General features: G+C 42.8%; 1 protein-coding gene across 3 annotated transcripts in view; it reads right to left on the bottom strand.

The window, feature by feature from the left end:
• Positions 1-24,179, bottom strand: part of NDST2 (N-deacetylase and N-sulfotransferase 2) — a 223,481-nt gene that overhangs the window by 59,954 nt on the left and 139,348 nt on the right. The gene's annotated exons all lie outside the window — the stretch shown is intronic.

The following is a 24,179-nucleotide window of genomic DNA, read 5'->3' as shown; positions in this document are numbered from 1 at the left end:
ATACACACACATACACACACACACACACACACACCAAATCTCAAAGTGGCTTGGTCCTTAAAGCGGTGGTTCCCCTAAAAATAAAGTTTTGACATTGCATTTGCTATAATAATTAGTTAGAATCGGCTGGTTTTATGTAAAAAATACCTCCATACGTAGCGTTTGTATTATTCGTTCCCACCGCCACTTCCGGGTACGATGCTGGCGGTGGGCGTTTTTTATTGATGGACAGGCATCCGACCGACGCATCCATCGCGTCACGAAATGCCCGAAAGAAGCCGAACGTCGGTGCGGCTCTATACGGCGCATGCGCAACGACATTCGGCTTCTTTCGGCATCTCGTGACGCGATGGATGCGTCGGTCGGATGCCTGTCCATCAATAAGGAACGCCCACCGCCAGCATCGTACCTGGAAGTGGCGGTGGGAACGAATAATACAAACGCTATGTACGGAGGTATTTTTTACATAAAACCAGCCGATTCGAACTGTAATTATTATAGCAAATGCAATGTCAAAACTTTATTTTTAGGGGAACCACCCCTTTAAGTGGTTAAAGTTCCTCCTACCTATAGGTTTACCAATAAAAGTATAGTGCAAGCGCCCATCTACACAAAGCCGCTCAATTTATATCCAATGAGGTTTTCAAACCTATGAGATCTTTCAGTAACAGAGTTTGTATAACTAATGTAATATGTATAGCTTTATATTTGCAGAAAATCTATCTTCGCCTCTTAATACCAGAATGCGCTAAACCACTTTTTCTATTTAAAAATAAGCCAGTCCTTGATACGTTATGGGCCAATTACCAACAATTGAATATATGCTTAACAATAAAATCTTTTCCTTTATGTTTTGGTATTAGACTTTATTAGCAGACACAAGCGGCTGTAAAATTACATGTTTATAACAAAGATCGCTTCAGCTACTTATATTTAAGCCGAGAGAAGCCCAAGTGCACAAAGACGAGAGGCACCTTTGAAATTGCCATAAGCACGCAGAAAGCCAACACACCATTTTATTATTTTCAGACGCAGAGAGGTGAAAAATCAAAGATTTCTCAATGTGTATCATTGATCCAGAAGCTTGAGTGTATTAAATGGGCTGCAAAATACCCTTCCCTGCCGAGAGCAAAATGTGGGCTGTGGAGGACAAGCAGCAGGGCAATTCATGTGCTTTTTTTCTATAGACTGGCTTGGAAAATAACTAAACAAGGCACAGATAGCACTTGCTGTGTCCACTCCTCCCATCACATACAGGCTACTTTGTTCTTTTACTTTGTACAAGTTAAGAGGAAAGTCACTTGCATGTTCTAAATCAGGTCACTGGAATGGTCCACATGAATACATAATTAAAAATTCAAATCTTAGAAACAGCAGCCTGCAGTGGGTTAACACTGGGCCGCAATCAAGACGGATGAGTGAATGAGTGAACGGTGCGAGCGTCCCATTAGATTACATAATTACTTTAGTTTTTATTTAGGACACTGGTTAGTTGCTCTGGACAACAAAAACGGCATTAAAGTCCAACTGATCTTGCAAGTAATTATATTCTAGGTGCATAAAAACATGTGTGCAAAGGTCTTGCATTTTTTTTTCTTTAGGCCGGATTCACACTCGTGTGGTGCGAATTTCAGCTCTCTTATCTCTGCAGAGAGATAAGAGAAATGTTCAGCAGATCATCTCCATTTTAGCTGCAAATTTGGAGATCTGGGAGAGGGAAGGGGGAGGGGAGGGGGGAAGTGTATTGAGGTGAATGAAAGAAATCCTGAAGAGAAATGAACACATCTGCGAATCAGATGCGTGCCCATAGAAGATAATGGGCCTGAATTCGCACCTGAGCCGCACGCGTTTTTTCGGCAATGTGCAGTGCAAATGCATCGCACATATGTGAACCAGCCTCATTGAAATCAATGTATTTTATAATGTTATGTGAATTGGATGCGGTTTAAGCCACACTCAATTCGCATAGGTGTGAACCTGGCCTTAGACAGCAGCCACAGCTAGACTAGAAAAGCCTGTACAGTCAACTGCCACAAAGTCGCAGTTCAGAGTTTGCGGCCTCAGCATTCCCACGTCAGCCTGACAAGTGGCGCTCCATGCAGTACAATGAAACAGTTCTAATAGGAGCGACTCAAGTCACTCTGACTTAGAAAAAGGTTCCTGTACTACTTGGGGGTGGCTTCAGAGCAGCTTGCATTGACTTCTACACAGAAGTTGTTATGCAAGCCGCGCTGAAGTCGTGCTGCATGGGGCAGCTTCAGTGTTAGACGACTTTGAAGCCGTCCCTATGAACCATTTATATGCATTTTTTTAACCACATCCAAAATTAGCAGATTTTCACAATTTGCGGATTCTCAGAGAATGTAACCCCCAACAAATTTCGAGGGTTGACTGTACCGATACTCTTGCCAGTGTGCTGCACAGAAGGTCCCTTGTTCTCAGTGTGGAAGCAGTGTACCCGCAGGAGGGGTCTAGCATGCCCCCTGAAGCACCAGAGCATGAGCTCTTCAATCAGCAGAAAGTATGAGTTCTGCCAATCGTAGAGCTATATGTCTTATTCAGCAAGGGGGGGTAGGCGCGTGGGGGGTCAAACCTCTTTGCAGTATGCTGGCAGAGGACAAGATTTTCTGCTGTGGCTGCTTTCTAAAGAAAAATTTAAGACTGTGCAGACCAGGAATGTAGTTTGTAGATTTAAAATGAAAGTCCAATTTGGCTTAAATGGTGAAGATGCCAAAGTTATTTCAAATGTATCTACTGAAAAAAATACATACATTTTGAAAAAGAAACTTCAAAGCTGGGAGACATGCTAACCCCACAACGTATAGAAGCATGTCTGGCACTGAACCTGTGGGCATATAAAAACGTAATTCCTTATTGATGTGAGGAGTGGCCCCTACACGTCCCAGCATAAAAACAGCTGGAGGATTATCACATTCAGCTGTAAGCTAGTAACGTACCATGCTGATGAGCCAATGTGAAGAGAAATCTGCTCTAGACTTGTCTGATTAAGAATGTTGTGAATCATATGGGCTGGGCTTGTACTTACAAGTAACATATCAATAAACAAAATCATGTCTTGAAGTTGTATAACATGAGAATTTGAGTTTGGGCTGAAGATGATGTGGACTGAACAAATGTAAGCATGTTTTGACTTATAGTATTTACTATATGTTGCTACGTAAAGTGGAGTTCCACCCATTTAAAACTTTAAAAGCTTTCACACTGGATCAGTGCGCTGGCAGGATGGTAAAAAAAAAAAAGAGTCATGCAAGCCACATCATTGCAGTGCTGTATACACCGCTCTTAAAGCACCCCTGCCCATTGAAATCAATGGGCAGCGCCGGCAAACCGCCTTTACGAGCGGTTTTAACCCCTTTTTCGCCTGCTAGTGGGGGGTTAAAAGCGCCGCTCAAAAAAGCAGCACTCTACCACCGACGCCCCCACTGCCTCAGTGTGAAAGCAGCCTTACCAGGTGCCATTTTTAGCCCTTTAGTGCCTAAAAACGCCTCAAGTGTGAAATGTGTCTAATAGAGGTGAAATATTCTCTTATGGGGACACTAGTTCTGGTGACACACTGCGATTTCCCAACTTTGGAGAGATTTTCTTTCATTTCTGGTTTTGGCTACAGGATAGAAAGTGAAAGGAAATCATCCCAATGACACTCCCTTCTCCATCTAAAATAAATAAAAAAAATGAATAAAAAAAAAATAAAAAAACACACGATTTTGCCTTTACTACAATTTATTGGATTTGTTTGAAAAAAAAACTAAAAAAAAAAACACGTTATCCTATTCATAGAGACACCAACACAGGTCAGAGGGGACAATCTAGGGATGAGCAATTTATCATCAAATGATGCGACAAAATGGTAATTCTGCATTTGCTATTGACTGAAAATCTAGATAAAAAAATACCACAAAGCAATAAAAAATGGAAATTATTAAAACCAATTGTGCAATTGATCTGTATTATGGTCCTCTGTCGCACACAGATCTTTGTGTGTTTAAAGTGTTCTCTAAAATGTATTCATTGCTTGGAGCGGCAAAGTATAAATCAATTAGGAGATAAAAATCAAGCAAATGTTTAGTTTAGTTGCCTCATTGATGTGTATGGCTACAATAGAGACCTATCATCTGCTATTATAAGCCAGCAGTAGATGAGTAGGACATTGATCAGTTGTCTCAGGAGAAGGGGCTGCCCCTGAATCAGCTCTACTCCAATAGGAAAGATTAAAAGAACAGGAAAACTCCCGTAGAACTGCACTTCTTGGCCCCTCTCAATTTTCCTAAAATCCTAGGATTTCTGTCCCAACTAGTGACTTTTGACTGATCGTTACAAGTTTCTGGGCTCGTTCAAATGCCTTTTAAAAAATTTCCGATTATTAGCACTCTACCACCCATAGTTCTATACAGACAGAAAGCTTTTGCCAACAGCTCTTTTTAGACAAAGTAGCTGGTATTTTAGGCTTTGCTAATGGCTGTCAAGCGGACCAGGGGGGGGGAAAAAAATCCTCTGCCCATGGACAGCTTTATAGCGTGAAAGCACATGTATTTCATTGTCAATCAGTGCTCTGAACGCCTTTGTGCGAATGACAGGAAGATCGTTTCCACTGTTAGACAAAGAGCAGGTGTGCTCTCAATCCATGAAACCTGCACTCTTCACTGCTAATTTCTGCAGCCACACAAAAGCACATTAGGAGCCTTGTGATTGAAGATGCAATCTCAGGAACACATCCATCTAGCGACACTGGCTGATTTCATGTAATACTTTGTGCAGTCAAAAGAAGGAAGCTGACGGAGCGTGTTTTCTGTGGCTCTCATCCACTGGCTGGAAGATTATTATTTTTTTTTTTAAGGGAAACAGAATTCAGCAAAAGGAAAGCAGGCTGGAGGGGTGGGGAACAGTTTTGTGCACCAATGAAGATTTAGAGATTGCCTGGAGTTGCCATGACAGCACATCTGTCAGATGAGAAGTCCAAAAACAAGACCATAAGGCTGTGTAATGTAACACTAAAGAAAAAGTGACTATACAAGAGAGACAATTCAGTGCATGAAGCATGAGAATATGGATGAGCTGTGGAGTGCTACTTCACTCAAGTACCATACTCCATCCATACAAAGCCTGTGGGAAACACACAAGCTCCATACAAACAATCACTAGAATATACTTTGTGTAAGCATGTCCCTGATACACATTTTTATTTTTGGACATATTGCATGCATTGATAGACTTAGGAAAGGTCTGTTCACTGGCAAAGCTTACATCATTTCTTTATTTTTATAAAGTATGCACATTCAATTTTTTGGTCTACTCATGCAAAAACTTTATTGTACATTTTAAAAATACTAAACACACATTGTTTAATTTACACATTATCCTATTTCTGTAAGATGATGGCACTGTATTTATTTAAATTAACCACTTGTCTCCCAAGCCAATTCTGACCGTTCTCTCCTACATGTAAAAATCATCACGTTTTTACTAGAAACTTGCTCAGGACCCCCAAACATTATATATGTTTTTAGCAGTGACCCTAAGGAATAAAACGGTGGTTGTTGCAACTTTTTATGTTGCACGGTATTCGTGCAGCAATTTTACAAACGCATTTGTTCCCGATTTTGGCGTTCCAGATGAAGAAACGGCAGTCATTACATCTGCCAAGGCTGGACCTGACGTCATAAGTTATCGCCCGGCCTCTGAAGATCATAGAGATGATTGGGGACCATATGGTCCCCGGGCATCTCTATGGTAAACAGGCGACTCTGGCTGATTAATTCTCTGGCTCGCTGATCGCACCGTAGAAGCACCAGAGGGCAGTGGGGGGGGGGGGGAATATGTCCCCTCCTGACATTTGTAAAATCAATCAAGCGGCTGGTTCAGGCTCAGCGGCTCACTGAAAGGCTGAGCCAACCAACTGTCAGCCCAGGTTTCTGGACAGATCCAAACCATGTAGTCAGGATCTTTTCAAAGCCTGGACCGGCTTTGCGATATCAGCCGACAACAGGCTTTAGCCCGCTATCTGCTGAAACCAGATCACAGGAGTGCAGAACTAACTGGATTTACCCTGAGTCTTGAATCTCTCATGACAAAATGGCAGTGCTCGTGTCCAGGTACTTCTGCATTACATCAGCAGTGTGAGATCATCTAAGACAGGGGTGCACAACCAGTGGCCCATGCAGTGCTTTGACGTGGCCGCAAACTCATGGTCTGGGATGGCTGGTTGGCAAGCACAGATTGCTGGTTGCCGACCTGCCATCAGGGTTGTGAATTAGTTCAGCGGTAGAGGAAGCAAGCGGCTGTGGAGCAGAGCCCTATAAGCCGATGCTTCCTGTGATACCAAATGCACTCCGCCTGGGACAGCAACAGCTGGTGATACCGGAATGGAAGACTTATTAAAGGCAAGTTTATTACTAAAATCACAGTGTAAACCAGCAATGCTAATGGAGCTTCCCCTGTGTTTTCACTGCCATCTCCTTCCCTCCAATTAGAGCCCCCAAACATTATATATATTTTTTATTCTAACACCCTAGAGAATAAAATGGCGGTCGTTGCAGTACTGTCACACCGTATTTGCACAGCGGTCTTACAAGCGCACTTTTTTGGGAAAAAATACACTTTTTTTTAAATTATAACAAATTATAAAATAAGACAACAAAGTTAGCACAATTTTTTTTATATTGTGAAAGAGTAAATTGATACCCAATATGTCACGCCGCTCGTGGAATGGCGACAAACTTTTACCCTTTAAAATCTCCATAGGCGACGTTTAAAAAAAAAAAATTCTACAGGTTGCATGTTTTGAGAATGTCTAGGGCTAGAATTATTTCTCTCGCTCTACCAATCACGGCGATACCTCACATGTGGTTTGAACACCGCTTTCATATGTAGGCGCTACTCACGTATGTGTTCGCTTCTGTGCGCAAGCTCGGCGGGAGGGGGGGGTGTGTGTTTCTGGCTCTTAACTTTTTTAGCTAGCTCCAAGATTCCAAGCAAATTTGTCAAACCCTGGTCTATGGCAAAGTGCAGATATCCTGCAGGAAAGCCACAAGTGCACTGTGCAGCACCCGTGGTGTGGGTAAACTGCAGCATATCAGTGTGAAGGCCGCCTTAGGCCCCTTTCGCACAATCAGTCCAACTCCATTGGACGCTATATTTACCTCCAATCAAGAAGAAAAAAAAAAAAAACACACACAGGTGGTGACCCGTCCCCTTCGATCTGGGCAGAAAGGATCGGAGGCCCCATAGACTAGGCTGTGTCAATGTACGCTCATACGTTTTGTTTTTTTTTTACTTACCAGAAATGGCGGTTGCTAGGCGATCTTCCTAATCTGCCTCTTCCTAGTCGCGGCTGGTTGTCCTCCTCGCGTTGTCTTCTGGGGAATGGGGCACGCACTGTCTTCTGGGAACTGTGTGTATCCCACAAAAAAGTCGCCCATTCAACAAGAGCGCATGTGCAGTAGGAAACGGGCAGTGAAGCTGCAAGGCTCCACTGCCTGCTTCCCTTAGTGAGGATGGCGGCACCACAATCGAGAGATCGGCCTTGGGGGCCAACATCGCGGGCGCCTAGGACAGGTAAGTGTGCTTATTAGAACAAAAGTCAGCAGCTCTTGAAAAGGTTGGTCACCCCTGATCCAAGACGCTGCATCAGACTGCTAGTGCGGCAGCCCTGTGTCTTCACCAAGATGACCACCCTCAACAAAGATGCACAATGCATATCAAGGTTTGGTAAGGCGGAAATGAAAAAAGATCAGCTGTTGGGAGAAAACAGGCAATACTGGAGTAAAACAAAAATGCAGAAATAATTAAAAAACTCCAAAAGAGTCCACAAAAAGCCCTGCAGCAGCGCTACAAACAATGCGTTTGTGTAAATGACAGTCAGTGCAGATGACAGGGATGGCTGTGCTTTAACAAAAGTGCTCCATTCACCAAGGGGGATGTTCACCACGTGGGGGGGGGGGGATTTGGTCCCCTTCAGGGGATACACTCACCAGAGGTAAGGTTAAGCAGCTGCTTTGCTTTGGTATCAACATCTGACCAGTTGTGTTAAATACATCTTTGTAGCGTATTCCAGAGCGCTGGGCTGTACTAAATTAGGTAGGGCCAGTTTTTTCAGTACTTCTGTGAATACTGGGGTAAAACCTTGCTTGACTTCGGACACAACTTTCACAGTACAGGTCCTCTTTTAAAGTGATTGTAACCCCTTATATACCCACTGAAGTGACTGGCCTCAGATAACAGAAATGAAACAAACCCTCCTACATAGGTTGTTCATGTTTATCTGCAGCCATCTCTCCTGTACACCTGTTTAAATGACAGATCAAAGGCCTTTTTCTCAGCTACAGAAGGCAGAGGGTGGGGATTTGATGTCACACGCAGCACAGGTTAGGAGGCCAAGTGTAATCTGTGACCTGAGTGAAGGGAATGGACACGCCCCCTCTAAACATTCTCATCGGGAATCTTGCAAAGGTCAGGCAGGCTGTTAATCACCTTTTGTGTTTGGGGGGGGGGGGGTGACGACTCTACAGGGATTCTGTGGTGTCACGCAGATAGCAAGGGGAAGGCAGGGCAGACAGAAATCACAATGGGTGCTTTGGAGAGAGGCAAGTACACACACTATAGGAGGAATATGCTTTGTTCATTTTTCATTTCAGAGGTTTACAACCACTTTAAAGTATGCCATAAAAAAATAAATAAATAAAACAAGCCTTGGTGAATTGGCCAAAGGCCCTTCTGCCATCCAATATGTATAGGGAGTTCAAGTGTCAGAACCACTATTGCATATGCAAGTTTTTATTACGGCTAGCATTCCTCTATGTTACCCACATTGTGAGGCTCAGCCCCTCTTGTACACAAGGAATGGCATCTAAATGCAGGAAACAATTGGGCAAGGTTTCAGCCCATTATACAGGAATCTGTAACCGTCTATGACAAGTTGCTGTGTAGCTGATTCTGTTGCAGATGTTGATCGTTTTTCATCCTTTCGTCTCCCTTGACAGACAGTTTTAGTGATATAGACCTGTGCAGTGAATGGATTGTTCCAGCGACTCAGTCATTGCCATGATTTTTTTTATTTTTACAAGCCATAAATATTAATCATTTTCGGCTTTACAACAATATGTTAGCAACATCATATACATCTATTACTTGACTTCTGAAAATCTTCATAAAGCAACACACAGGGGTAGAGAAACCAGAGATAGAACTCATGCAAAACAGATAAAACAATGAGAAATGTGCTCTGTGAAGCCTTCGTTGTCTAAATATTTTATAGAAATGACAAGTCTGCTCTCCCCATTAAAGTGAATTACACAAAAACAAGTCATCTGTTTAAATAGGTGGAAAAGAAAATGTCTAAAGCTTTCCTGGGATCATATTTTTTTTTTTTCAGCCATGTGAAACCTTAACAGATAACAAGTAGGTGCAAAGCCAAAGAAAATCTCAGTGGGCATCAGAGAGGCATGCTGGGCACAGGGAAGCGTGGACATGGAGCCAAATGACAAGCTGTCACATAGAAACCCTGCTGACAAGTCTGCACTCCACCACCCTCAGTCCTCGCACCCAATAACACAATCCACACCTCGCCTATAAAGCCGGACGTAGAGCACAGATAGGGGATGTATCCACGGGAGGGATGAGGGATTTCTGCCAGCAATGGGATACCAGAAATAAATAAAAGGGGAAACATGTCCTTGAAACAACATGAAAGGAGCAGTCGTCTCAGGGCCTTAAAACTTCACGCCTGAAGAAAATTAAATCCTTCTTATGTGCAAATCCAGGAGTGGCTGAAAGCAAATCCATTTAGTTATGTGCTAGTTTCTTCCATTGATTATTACTCACAGATTCTTCTCATTTTTGTAGTCTGTTAGTAAATGAAATAAATCTGTGAATAGCACTTCACTCAGCATGCAAATCAACTATATGAAAGGCAGGGGGGGGGGGGGCACTAAAGTCATATTGATGGGTCACCCTCACAGCTTTCCTACAGCCATGAATCTCCGTGGCCAGGCAGTTCCAAACGCTTTACCTGTAATCGTATATTATATATATTTGCAAAGAAAATCTTTAACTAAATATAAGTGGTGGGCAACCTGACCCTTAAAGTGTCACTAAACCCGCATCCTAAAAAAACATCAAATTATGTATTACATGCTACTCTTATAAGATTATTTTTCTGTGTTCGGCAAAAAAACTGGGAGAACTCCTGCTGCTCTCTATCTCCCCCTTCTGTTCATGCCCACAATTCAGCTAGGTATTTTGCAGCTGTGGTGGCAACTCTGCACATGCTCAGTTTTCAGTTTGTATAGTGACCATTTCCTCCCCCATCACATCTGAGCAGCCCATGAGACTATAGAGTCACACAGGCAGGCATATATACAGTGGTAAATGGCGGCCCACTCCCTCCCTCCTCCTTTCCCACTAACCAGCTAAACACAATGGAGGGTGGGATATTACATGTAGATTGATGGAGGCTTCACCTCCCTCTTATTCTGAGACACAGGCTGGAGGTGTGCGACACAGACCGTGACTGCCAGAAATACACCCACACCATGTTATTGTCAAACAAGAATAAAGATTGGATTTAAAATATATATTTGTATAACAATTTAAATACAGTTTATTTATACTTTGTATACCAAAAGGCTGTGTTTTATTGTATTTTTATTTTGAACATGATCATGCAGTAAAAGTGAAACCTAAGCAGTTGATAAACCTTGTGATCTTTCTGCTCATAGCTTGAAGTGCCTTATTCCTCACTTGAGAAGCAAAATGGTAGCAGGTTCTAAAGAGGCCCAGTTTGGGAAGATTTACTAACCTGACCGCTAAATATTCTAAATAGGAAACCTTCATTTTGTTTGCAAATATTAAAGATTCCAACTACCCGACCCGGATATGTTATGAAAAGATGGTGCACAAGATTTCATCAAGTTATCCAATGATGCAATGTGAACGCTGTTTACACTGAATGTAACACTGTACTACCTGGAATTGGAAATCATGCTCGGTTTTGTTTTTCTGTTCATGTATTTTTCTTTAATAAACTTGTTTGAGAAAATACATTTTAACTACCAGCAAGAATAAGTCCTTACATTTAAAAAGAGCACCTGTCATTTTAGATTCGTCATGGCGATGCCAGTTAGACATCCACTCACCTGCTCCCGCCACTTCCCTCACCTTGTTGTGTCACTGCTGCATCACCAGCCATTAAGTGAATGGGACGGTCGATGAGTCAACAGCGGGTCAGGGGAATCGTCGCTGCGGGACAGAAATGACAGTTGCTCTTTAGAAAATAGGATTTAAAATTGTGTGGATTTAAATCAAGCCTTTTTACTAGTGATTTAAAATCGACTTGATTTAAATCAAATCCACCCTGCTGTCCACAGAAGCAATCAGATTCCAATCTCACCATAATTGGCCAAGACCAAAGAGCTGTCCAAGGATGTCAGGGAAAAGATTGTAGACCTACACAAGGCTAGAATGGGCTACAATACCATCGCCAAGCAGCTTGGTGAGAGGGTGACCACGGTTAGTGCGATTATTTGCAAATGAAAAACACAAAATGTCAATCTCCTTTAGTCTGGGGCTCCATGCAAGATCTCACCTCATGAGTTTCAACGATCACAAGAATGGTAAAGAATCAGGCCAGAACTACACGGGAGAACCTTGTCATGTTCAAGACAGCTGGGACCATAGTGGCCAAGAAAAAAATCCTGGGTGTATTTTGGGTGGAACTCCTCTTTAAGTCTGCTCTTGTCCTTATTTTTCCTTGTGTCACCATGTCTTTTAATTGTGCTTCCCCCATGTACCTTCCCAACCCTGTCCCATTGCCTGGGCCATAGAGTGCTACGTTGTGCTATTCTCCCCCTCTAACCCCTCCTATAAACATTTTTCCTTATTTTCTCCAACAATGTCTCTAATGCGACTACATACAGGAGTGGCGAGAGCGGGCAGCCTTGTCTTTTTTCATTGAACATCTCAAAAGCGGACAACATACTTCCATTCACCTTCACCCTGGCCGTAAGAAGTTTATATAGGTTTTCGATCCATTTCATAAATTTTGGGCCCATCCCTATGCTGCATAGTGCCTCCATCATAAACCCCCAGTCTACTCTGTCAAATGCTTTCTCAGCATCAATTGACATGATCAAGACTGGAGGTTCTTTCTTCTCACCCCTATGCATTAGTAGCATGGTTCATATGCTATTGTTCCTACCCCCCCTTCCTGGGACAAAACCTACTTGATCCACATGTATGATTCTTTTCTAAACCCACTGTACATCCGCCACAATGTTTATTTGTGGCAGAACCCCTGGCACACAACCACCAAAATTTGCTCAGGGACCACTGGTCGCTGACCGCTACAATAAAGTACACAAGAATGTACAAAAGGCTGTATTATTTTATTGGTAGGTTTCTTCCAGCACTACGAAACTTCTGAAAAAGTATGCGCTGAACTAAAAACGGGCAATTTCACAAAAATGGAATGTAAATAGACCCACAATTCTCTAACAGGATTACTTAACTTATACTGTGTTTTAAGAAAACAGCTTGATTTGCTGAGAAGCTTTGATAATTCTGCTGTAATGGACAAGCAAAACGGCAGATACAACTGTGCCATAAAATTGGGAAAATGTAGCGCAAGCTGTACTGCCAGCGGTGTGATGTGAACGCAACGTGCAGCCATTTGTTACACTACAGGTCAAACCCCTAAACATGAATACTGGCGTTACAGAAGCCCTGGCAGCTCGGAACTCAGAGAAGGAAAATCAATTAGCTGGCAGGACAGCTCCAAATGCCAAACAATAAAAGGCTCACTTCTGCTAAGTGTTCAATAAAAAATGCACTCCAGTTCACATCCAAATCGCACACTTTAAAACTGCAATTATCCAATAGCCTTCCATTTAAAGACAAAATTATTGATGGAAACTTATTTTACATCAGGGAATTTTAAAAGGTGCTGCTATTGCCATTTTATGACCATTATCAGCACTCGGCTGCTATAGAATACATCTTGATGACATTTTCCTCCTTTTCTATACAGTAACCAGACAGACAGAGGAGAACGTTGCTCCTGTGCCCTTGGATGATAAATACAAGTCTATAAGGGATTTATACAACTTGGCAATCTTCTGGTAATCGTTATGCTATTCTAAAAGCTGACCACAGAGAGGCAGATCATTCAGAAAATAAGACAAAAAGGTCAGACACTGTCCCGTTCTCACATCAATTGGCAAGCAACCGGCACACACTTCATTTTTCTCCTACTAAGCAAACCGACAACAGAAAATGTGCTGTGCTACCATTGTGTTCTACATTTTACTTTATTTATCTCATATGAAACATTTCCACTCCCCTGAGATAGTAATGCTTTAAAAGCTCAATAGAAGACATTTAACCCCTTTTACCATCACATTCTGCATCTCAGATGGCCGTGTTTGTTTAACCTTTGTGCATATGCACCAATGAAAACTATATTACACATATGAAAGTTTAATCCCAATAACCCACATTGTGACAGAAAAGGATCCAGAGAAATATGCAACAGTACTTGTGATTTTGCATGCCGCCTGATTCTCCTGAAAACCTCTATTAACACTCTTTTCAGTTAGGAATAATTACGAGCAGAACAAAATCTACAAAATTCAGCTAAAAAGAAGAAGCGCTGCTGTCAAGGTAATACTTTGATGCAGCATTCACACCTTTCTATTTTAGCTTGTTTCGTTTAAAAAAAAAAAAAAAAAAGCCTCAACCCGTTGATTTGCGTTGTCACGTGTCAACATGCATTTCAAGCGATTTCAATTAAATAATCAATAAAAGGGAAAAATGTATTGGTGCAATTGGACTTGAAAGAAGTGTAGATTTTCAAAAAAACAAAAATCCATAATCACCTGCGGAATCTGTCCCCTGCCACCTCTACATCGAGAGCTAAGCGATCAAAGACAGCTGATCGCTCAGTGAACAGAGAGTCGGTGACTGTCAGTGAGCGGTTCTCTTCCCTGCCCTTCCAGTGCTGAGTGGAGCGTCAGGGTGAGGAATGGGCAGGAGCGGATATATCAGGCTCTTAGCGGCACGCCGAGGCTGTGCCAGATAGATTTTGACTTTAAAGTCGGGTTCCCTCTAGCGTCTGAACCAGCTGAGTGAGATTCAGCCAACAGCAGGTATACTACTATGCTTAAAAAGATTCTTCACTCTGAAAAGTCAACAGCTATAGTATTTGTTTTAATAAAAGAACACTTACCCATCCAGGGATCCAGTGCCATCCCCACCCAGGCCTGTTCATCACCAGTCTTTGGGTTCCCAGCACCAGCATGTTAACTGTGGCCAGCCAGCTGGCTGTGACTACCTGCAGGTTTGCGCTGTGTGAATGGTCCTTTAGCCTTTTGGGACCTACGGCGTGTGTCCCTGAAGGTCGTGGGCAGGAATGGGGGGGGGGGGTGGCGGGGTGGATGGGGGCAGAACTTCCAGTGTACACACCTAGGCAATCCAACCGGAAGTGGGAGTATTTGTCAAAGCCTTTAGGGCAGTGGTTCTCAACCTTACTAGTGCCGTGACCCCTTGATAAAATGTTCCAAGTTGTGGGGACCCCCAACAGTAAAATTATTTTCGTAGCGTGGCGCTCCCTGAGTCCTCTCCACTCGTACAGTATTAAAACCTCATATGGTTAATTTGAGGATGTACCACTCTTCTCTTTTCCTTGTATCTCTCTCTATCCTAATTTCTTATATTTTTCACCCATCCCTCTTTCTCCCTTCCTTTCTTCCTCACCCTTTTTTCCCTCCCTTCCATGTATTCTCTATTTGTATTCATTATTTTACTCCTTAGTGGGGGGGGGGGGAGTTGGGATGAGTGGCAATGCTGGGGGGAGTTCTGATCAGCCAACTTAGATGCTATTGATCAAAGTCATCTGCTGATCTGAGAACTGTAGTGGGGATTTTTTTAATGGCAACTATAACCACAGGTAGTATTACTCACTGTGTCTCTGACTTTGTGGCGTCTCGTAGCAGTGACACCTATGTTGAAATCAGGTCTCCTCCAGCCCCTCCCACCTCACATTCCTCAACAGTCAACTTACCTCTAGTCTCTGCCCCTCAGCCATGCCGTGAACTGAATGTGCGGCTGTCAAGAGGCTGAGTGGGTGGTCATGGGCTCCAGGAACAGCCCAGCTGGGCGGCCACAGACTCCAGGGACAGCCCTGCTGGGCAGCCACAAAACTAGGGGTGCAACGGATCAGAAAACTCACGGATCGGATCGATCCTCGGATCAGGAGTCACGGATCGGATCATTTTTCGGATCAGCAAAAAAAAATACTAATCTTGTTACACCCAACAGAGTTTTAGATTCAGTTATTTTCAACACAAACCGGAGCTTAAATACAGAATATGTAAATCTGACGGACTGTTTACATGTTACATTTTAAAATCTGCAGCAAACCTTACATGCGTGCTAATGTGACAGAACACCTCCGATTTTCACATTAAGTTAAATATTAATATCAGAGAAGTTCTGTCACATTAGCAAGCATGTAAGGTGCCATTAAACGCAGCTATTCACAAAAAATAAATAAAAAACTATTTGTTTTTTTACCAAAAAACATTTATCAGAGTACATATTGGCCTAAATATATGAGCGACACAGTACCGTATCGCAAAAAAATGCTCTGGTCAGGAAGGGGGGGGGGTAAATCTTCAGAGGCTGAAGTGGTTAAACAGGGACCTGGACAATGCCATACACAGTGTGTGAAGCAAAGGGACGGTGTACTGTGACATGCTGTGTATACAGTGGGGGAAGTGTCTCAGTGTAGCACACACACAGACAGTAGCGATGTACAAACACACACTGACAGGTTAAGGACTCTCATGATCCCCTCACAGCCCGGTGTGATTGTTCCAGCACGGCATTCCAAGCAGGCAGGTTAGGGAGAGGAGAAAGTGAGTGAGAGGAAGTAACAAGCTGAACACACACTGCTGGCTTAGTTTCTCACCTTTCTATACAGTGCACTTGTTCCCGATCCCTCACCTAACATTATCTTATCTGTAGAGCAGAGGCTGGCCGTTCCCCCTTCCAGACACTTACTTACAGATTACTGAGTAATCACGGGTGAGTCGGTGACATCCATCGCGCTTCTGTCGGAGCAGCCAGGGGAATTCAGTCCCATGCTGTGAAGGGTCACTAGCAAGCACACGCTCTCCACTGGTGTGGAGCAAGATGGCCGCCAGCTCCGGAGCTAGGCCGAAGCCGGGGACTTTCCTACAGCCGAGGCTCCGGAGCGATCCGCGGATCGTGTGGTGTGCCGATCCGAACGGGGTGGCCCGTTCGGATCACGGATCGGTGACGATCCGTTGCACCCCTACACAAAACAGTTGGGAGAGTGGTGCGGGGACAGCCCAAAATTCGTTGACCCCTGGCAAATCATCATTTGACCCTGAGGGGGTCCCGACCCCCAGGTTGAGAACCACTGCTTTAGGGTGAAGTTCCGCTTTAAATTACTACAGAAGAAGAATTTTTCCAACTATATTCAGGAACCTGCAAAAGTGTGTAGCACTCAAGTAGTTTCATCTCTCCTAATTGTAGAGTAGGGAATTGTTAAAGTGAAACTAAACTATCTGAACACGAACTGAAAACTTAATTATATTCACTTTTAATATTCAAAGCAAACTCAACCATCCATGTCTCTGCTTTATTTTGTTGAGAAGTCACTTTGAAAAACACATCAGTTCTGGCAGCAGTCAACTTAAGTAAGGGCAGACGACGCAAGTAGCTTTTACCTCCTGGAATCCCTCTGCCCTTAGCTCAAGCATGAAGGCAGGACAGTGTGCCTGAGAAAGCCCCTCCTCCCCTATTACAAGTGAAAGAAAAAAAATGTCCATGAAGACTCCTGGGATGTATGACATTTTGGTCTTGGCCAGAAATCAGGAGGCAACTGAAGAAATGTAGGTAAAAAAAAAAAAAAAAAAAGTTAGGTAAAAAATAAAATAAAGTTACGACAAGTAATTATAAATTTCTATCTTTTTTCTCAAACCCTCTTCCACAAGAGGCGGCTCTGTCGGATGGCAAGTCCCTCTCTGCTCACTGAGCGGGGAGGTGTTTGTGCAGCGCCGCTGTCTCCTATTGGGGGGGATGATGAAAACGGACAGCGTGTCCGTTTGTATTAGATCTCACCCGATCCAGTCCACCATTAACGGATGAGGACGTATCGCCATTCGTCTGATTTTGGCGGATCGGGTCGGATGTCAGCAGACATGCCTCCGCTGAAATCCAACGCTCCATAGGACTGCATGGAGCGGCCGTTCAGGTTCATTGTCAAAAATGACAGGCGGAACCTGAACAGTCCAATCGTGTGAAAGAGGCCCAATGCTTGCAGCATAAGGATTAAAAATATAGTCAATGTTGATTTGTGTGTGTTTAGTTCAGTTTTATGTATCAGAATGGGAATGCTGAGCATTAGAATGGGTGTATGGATTGACTCTTAAGTGGAAGCCCAACAGGCCTGTGTCCCCCCAACCAATGTGTTTTAAAATTAAACTCTACTGTATTCTGGGACTTTAAACTCATCAGCTACCTCAAAAAATCTAATTCTACTATAATATAGAGATGGAGATATAGATATCTATATCTCTATACATACATCCATCTGTCTATCCATCTATCCTATGAAATGATTGAAACAGATACGTTTGACATGACCAGTTTCAGATCAAAAGCTGGTTGAATTTGTAAGAAAACTGCTGTCTGGCCAGTTTAATTTCAGCTGCTTTTCTCACATCCATTTAAAAAAGTGAACCAAGTCTGGAAACTCTTCAAAATAGCGGTCAGTAAATCACTGGAACTAAGTGACAGTTACAATCCTCCGGATGGTCTTTAGAAACTACCAGACAGAGGATGGATGCAACTTGTTACATTCATAGCCTACAAATGCTCGTTAAAGTCACCACAAGTGTTGTAACTGTATTTGTTAAAGTGATTTGCAGCCGACTATCCCTTCTACAAAATTGGTATCGCTACACCGAGGGCAGATTTAAATTTATCAGTGAATAATGCCACCACAATCGGTAATCCCATTTACCAAAATTATTCAATGTCTCCATTTTGGGGAGTTAGATAACTTCCCCTGTCCCATCCCAACATAACCAAGCAAAGCAGAAATCCATTAAAATGCCAATTTATTTTTGGAATCAACTGTATACATACACGGAATTGTCCAAGAAACAGTTCAGTGAGCATCCTTTTACGGATAGAGGGAGTCATAGCCATCTTTCGGCTCTTTCTTGGACCGTTCATCTTCTGGGTCCCCTGGAATGCTCTCACTTTGAGATTTTGGATGGCCGTTTTATGAAAGTGATGTGAGCCACTGCTGGTCCCTCTATCCGTGTTTTGGTGTTCTCTCTGACAGTTAATTGAAGCCGGGGGGGGGGGGGGCAGTTATTTGATGAGCCTCCTAATTTGCCCAGTTGCCTCATTTTAAAACCCTCATTACTGGCTCAATTTGGATTGGCCAACTTATAGCACGATCTCCCTGGCTTGCATCATTTAAGCCGTGCTTTATTACACTTCCATTGCTGCCATTGCCAGGATCTGTTTGGTTTCATCAAGGTGTTTCTGTAAGCCATTGGCTTTGTTGCAGACTATCATAAGGTATTACACAGCCGCTTCATTTTTTAATTGATTTTTTTCTTTTGTTTTGGATTTTTTTTTGTTTTTGCTCTTTGTTTGAGATTTTTTCATGTTAGTGACTGTGGTTTTCATTTTTTTTTCTAAAACACGTTCTAAGTTGCACTGAAAAAATACGGCTGGATAAAAAAAAAAAAAACTGTTTCCATCTTTATTCCAGGCTGCAATGCAACAAAATGTGATTTTATGTAATTAAATGGCTTTGTAAGAACTTGATAGCATTAGCTTTGTGATTGTAATAGTTTTTTGTATTACTACTGGGACTTAGACATATATTGGGACTGGGATGTATATTTGTATTTCACAAAGCCCTTTTTTACCTCCTGAAGAAGACAGAGTTGACACACGTTGAGGTTTTTCAGACTGATATTGGAGACATCTTCATTGATGAATGCTGTAATTATTGGTTTGTTTATAAAATGTCACATGTATGGCAACATATTTTAAGCTGCGTTACTAAAAAATGAATCTTTTTAAATACAATTTTTTCATTGTTATTTGGTACCTATACAAAGTCTCATTCCACATTTTTTAATTTTCCATTAGGGATGAGGTACCTTTTATAACCTTGGTTTGGTCTAAGCAACCAATTTACAATACCTGGCCCTACCTGTTGCACAAAAAATACTGATCTGGGTGGTGGTGTGGCTCGAATTGGTCATGTGCTTAAACCCTAAGGGAAACTATAATCTTTTTAAACAGTTCGTACGAGTATTTGATCAGCTTATGTTGGTAGTTTTCAATTACACACATACACAGGGGAGATATACTCCCTCATATATGCAAGATCTGCTTCTTGCTTAGTAGAACAAAGAACTCAAAAAAGGAAGATTTGCTACGTTATAATTCTGTATGTTCCTTGCAAAAGAATTCCAGGTATGGCATTTTTGCATTGGTCCAGCTTGGAGGGTTGGCCACTAGGCATGAGAATGCTTTGCGTTTTCTTAATGAGAAAGCATGCTCTGATTGAATGAGGCGGATAGAGTCAAGTCAACTGCCCTACCTCTCTATCTTATTAAAATGCTTAACCTACGCAGTCTTACCCGAAGGCCTCGATGCGCAAAATCAACGAATGCTTTGCAACCATTGAGAGAAAATAAAGCACTCTGAATGGCGATGAAGCTGAGCAAAAAAACAAAAGAACAAAAGCTGGACAGCCGCACTCCAAAATTTTCTTTAAAAGAGATGTCTTTATTTTCAACTGTGCATACAGTCACTGCAAGCCCACAAAAATCAGTATGGCCAACGTTTCGCACTGGCGTCAGTGCTTAGTCATGGCTGGCTGATGAAGCTGAGCAGCCGACCTCCTGCATTCGCACTGACGCAGAGATAAAGGACCCGGAAGCAAGTGGAAATCACTGCAGTAGCGGTGTCTACTACAGCAATTTTCAGCTTCTAGAAGCATTGGGGAGCTGCTGCCTATGACTGCTGGTCTCAGGAGATCTGTAGTGACATTGTAGTGACCAGTACTTTGTCACATGCCTCTGTTTTTTGGAGACAGTTTCCAGAGTTCGGGTCCACTATGAACTATAAAGTGATCAAGCAGACGAGTACATTTCTGACAAAAAGAATGAACGCAAAGACTGGATGAAAATAAGAGCATCTTTAGGAAGTGAATCCTATTAGTGGCTTGACTGAAGTTCTTACGCATTTAGAGAAGGAGATGCTACAGAACCTTATATTCAACATGACTATATGGAACAGCAAGCTAATAAAAAGCACTTCAGCTTTAGGGTAAGCACTAGAAGCGTGTATTCACTGAAAATACAATCTAGTTTGCGATTCAGCTTTAGGGTAAGCACTAGAAGCGTGTATTCACTGAAAATACAATCTAGTTTGCGATTCAGCTTTGGGGTAAGCACTAGAAGCGTGTATTCACTGAAAATACAATCTAGTTTGCGATTACACAAACGTAAAGAAGCCAGGGAACACAGCGTCCAATGAGAGCAATAAAAACACCATTAAGATTTTGATGCCAGCTGGCATTTGTTTTAATTATGTCAGCACCCTGCATCCGGGATCCAGCCATTATTAAAATGTCTGAAGGCAGAATTGATGCTCTTACCAACTGAATTCTTCATTTTATAAACCCAAAGAAGAAGCAAAGATGATAGCTGGCTGTGTTGACAATGCAGGGTTCTTTAGGAATGCTGACATACAGGGGGCAGCGAGAAAAAACGTAAAACATTGCCCAAGAAGAAGAAAAAACTCAATAACATTCAACAGAATGTAAAAGCAATGTATACAAAATGGAGCATCAAATCTGTCTGAAAGGTAAAGTAGAAGTTAATGTAAATCTGTATTAGGGGGAAGCTCTCTGATTCAAAGTCTACCATCGTAAAGTGGCTGTAAACCCCAGACCTGAAATATGAAAAAAGCATTTCCCTTTACAGTGTGTACTTGTCTCAATTAGGAGCATTAAAATGTAATTTCTGTCCGCTGCTCCATTCCTCTCCTATCTGCATGAATCACTTCTGACAAGTTTTTCTGACACCAAGAGAAAAAAAGGTGACAGAGGAGGGATCTCCAGGTGATTGGCAGCCTCAGCTCTGCTCCTGTGAGGAGGGGGGGGGGTGTCCTTTCCCTCCAATTAGCTCTCAGTTCACCGAGCTTTGCAGAGTAACTTCAAATTCTGACCCTTTTTTTTCTGAACTCTGATAAGCTTTATAATTCAGCACTTTGAAGGGCTGTAGAGAAGAGGGAGCTGCAAATAAAAATGTACAACTTATGTAGGAGGATGTGTTTCACCTGAGGCCGGTCATTTCACTGGGCATACAAGAGGGTTTACAACCACTTTAATGACCAAAGATTCTGCGGATACACTCTGTTCCAACTCTCCCTTCCCTCCACACCCGTATATAGGGACATCAAATGAAATTGGAAGCCTTACTGCCTTGCCCACCAGGAAGACACTAAGGTCCTTTTCATATAAGTGGTCTGGTCAGGTCGCCTGTCCATTTTTCAGGTTGCCCTTATACCCACCAGTCTCCTCTATGGGTAGCCAGATGTACACAGGCTTGTGTCCATTTATACCCAGCTACCTCCAATTGGATTCAGCAACAACAAATGGAAGGAGGATCCATTCCCCTCTGTCTGGCTGGATTAGAATAGCAGGCGTGGGTAAACAGACATCCAGTCCATAAACGTCTGACTATCCATAGAGTAGAGCAGACTCTGTCCATGACCACTCAGCAGGGAATGGACCCGCTATCCCTTGCTGAGCAAGCAGATTGCAACCAGAGTCCACCCCCTGCAAAAGGGGCCTAAAGAGGTAAGAAACAAAACAAATAAGAACCAAAGAGTCTACTGCTTAAAAAAGGACCCTTTCTGACAGGGCAGACTTTGGCTGCGATCTGCTTGCTGAGCAAGGGATCTGTCCACTGATCCCCCACTAAACTAGCAGGTGACCTGTCCATGCCATCTCAGCTTATGCAGGTAGATCACAGGCACAGACCACTCTCCTCTATGGGCATTCAATCCGATCCAGCCAGGAGGAGGAGAATCCTTCCATTTGTTTTTACTGGATCGGAGGTAGCCATGTGTAAACGGACACAAGTCTGTTTACATTTGGCTACCTATAAAAGGAGAATTGAGGTTCAATTCTGGTCTGCCGGAAAAATGGACAGACCGACCCCACTGGACCACCTGTGTGAAAGGGACCTTATGATTTACGTTTATGAGGATCAGAAGATGCAAACAGGTGCCTAGAAGGGTTGGCTCAGCAAATCAAAGGGGACTTTGGCAGACCAGAACATGCCTGCAGTAGCCAAAACACCTTCACACTGAACTGTATATTAGCTGACTGCCAAGAGTCAAGTCATTACTACAAAGGACATGCCATCTGTAAGTGAGCGAATGCCAGTGAAGCCAGACTGCATGTTTATCCCAAAGGTTTACATAGTCCATTGGGTATTTGACATCAATTCGAAAACGACATGACTCTCCATGTACAAGCTTCCTTTGGAACCGGCGTTCTCCCAAAATGGCCCTAGAAACTCTAAAATTGCCCGCTCATTTTTACCTTTATTATTTGGCAACCTAAATAGTTGTGGTACATGACTGGTTACACCCTTCTCCACATAATGCTTGTACCACTACTGAAGCTGCGATTGTAGCATTGCAAAGGAGCAAAGAGACTAACTACGCTGTCTTTTTACCACCATAGTGACCCATTTCTCTAAAGATACATGGGCCACCTCTCCTAACAATCTGCTTCGGAATAATGCCGTGCTACATGAATTGCTCACTATCCCTTATCAACAATACTGGATTGTTAGGGGCGTTAAATACCTCTCATTTATACACTGCACAGGGCCTCAAGTACTTTGCCCAATTAGGGGAGGATTTTAATCTCCCCCCCCCCCCCTCGTTTTATTCCCAGCTTTCGCCATGCTCTGGGAGCAATTTGGCTTGTGCTCGCTTCTACTACAGATGGACCCCTTAGAAATGTTGCTCAGGAACTCAATCGATACCAAGCTGATCTCCCAATATTACTCTACATTACTGGCTGATTCTAACCCAAGGTTTGCGACTGCACAGACTCGCTAGGCTGCTTTAGATATTCAACTTACTGATGATGATTGGGCTGAATTCATAGATACCTTTAAAAGTTTGGTCATAACCCCTAGATATAGTTATACAAGTAAATATTTTTTTATCATAGTCTTCTCACCCCTTATCACATGTGCAAGATGGGATTACGCTCCACGCCAGAGTGTTTTGTGATTGCGGAACTCAGGCCGATTTCCTTCTGGGTACTTTCACACTGGGGCAGGGGTAGTTTTAGCTGAGCTTCTAACCCCCGCTAGCAGCTGAAGAAAGGGTTAAAAGCTCTCGTGTTGCAGCGCTTCCGAAACGCTTTTCAGGCTGCCATTTAATATATAGGGCGGTGTGGGAGCGCTCCCACACCGCCCCAAAGATGCTGCTTGCAGGACTTTTTTTTTTCTCTTGTCCTGTAAGCGCAATGCCCCAGTGTGAAAGCACTCAGGCCTTCACACAGGGGAGGCATGAGAGGCGCTATACAGGTGCTATTTTTAAGGCTAAAATGCTTGAAAAACACCTCAGTGTGAAAGGGGTCTCATTGTTTTTGGTCCTATTAGTTTCTTTATTTGGGTCCGAAGTGGACTCCTTTCTATCCACTATACTGGGTATTCCTAATATTTTGCATCCAAAAAATTGCTTAATAGTTTTGGTGAATTAGCCATTTCTATACGCATTTTAAGTATATTTTATCGCCAGAAAGGACTATTCTCCTGATCTGGAAGGGAACCTCCCAACCCACTATAACCACCTGGCCCAAATTGATTAATAGTACACTTATATAAGCTCACTTTTGAGCTACAAAAGACTCTCCTTTTTTACAAATTATGGAATAGATGGCCATCTAGCGCCTTTGAGCTCAGGAACTTGGTCTATAGTGCTGACGTTTTTCTTCCCTTCGTGACTCTGTGACCTAATACAAGTGTTATACGTTATATTTTTTGCTATAAATCAGATCTAATGTATACATTATA

The sequence above is a fragment of the Rana temporaria genome, chromosome 8 (assembly GCF_905171775.1).
Source record: "Rana temporaria chromosome 8, aRanTem1.1, whole genome shotgun sequence".
Lineage (NCBI taxonomy): Eukaryota > Metazoa > Chordata > Amphibia > Anura > Ranidae > Rana > Rana temporaria.
The sequence above is the reverse complement of the archived record's forward strand: the minus strand, read 5'-3'. Positions and strand labels throughout refer to the sequence as shown.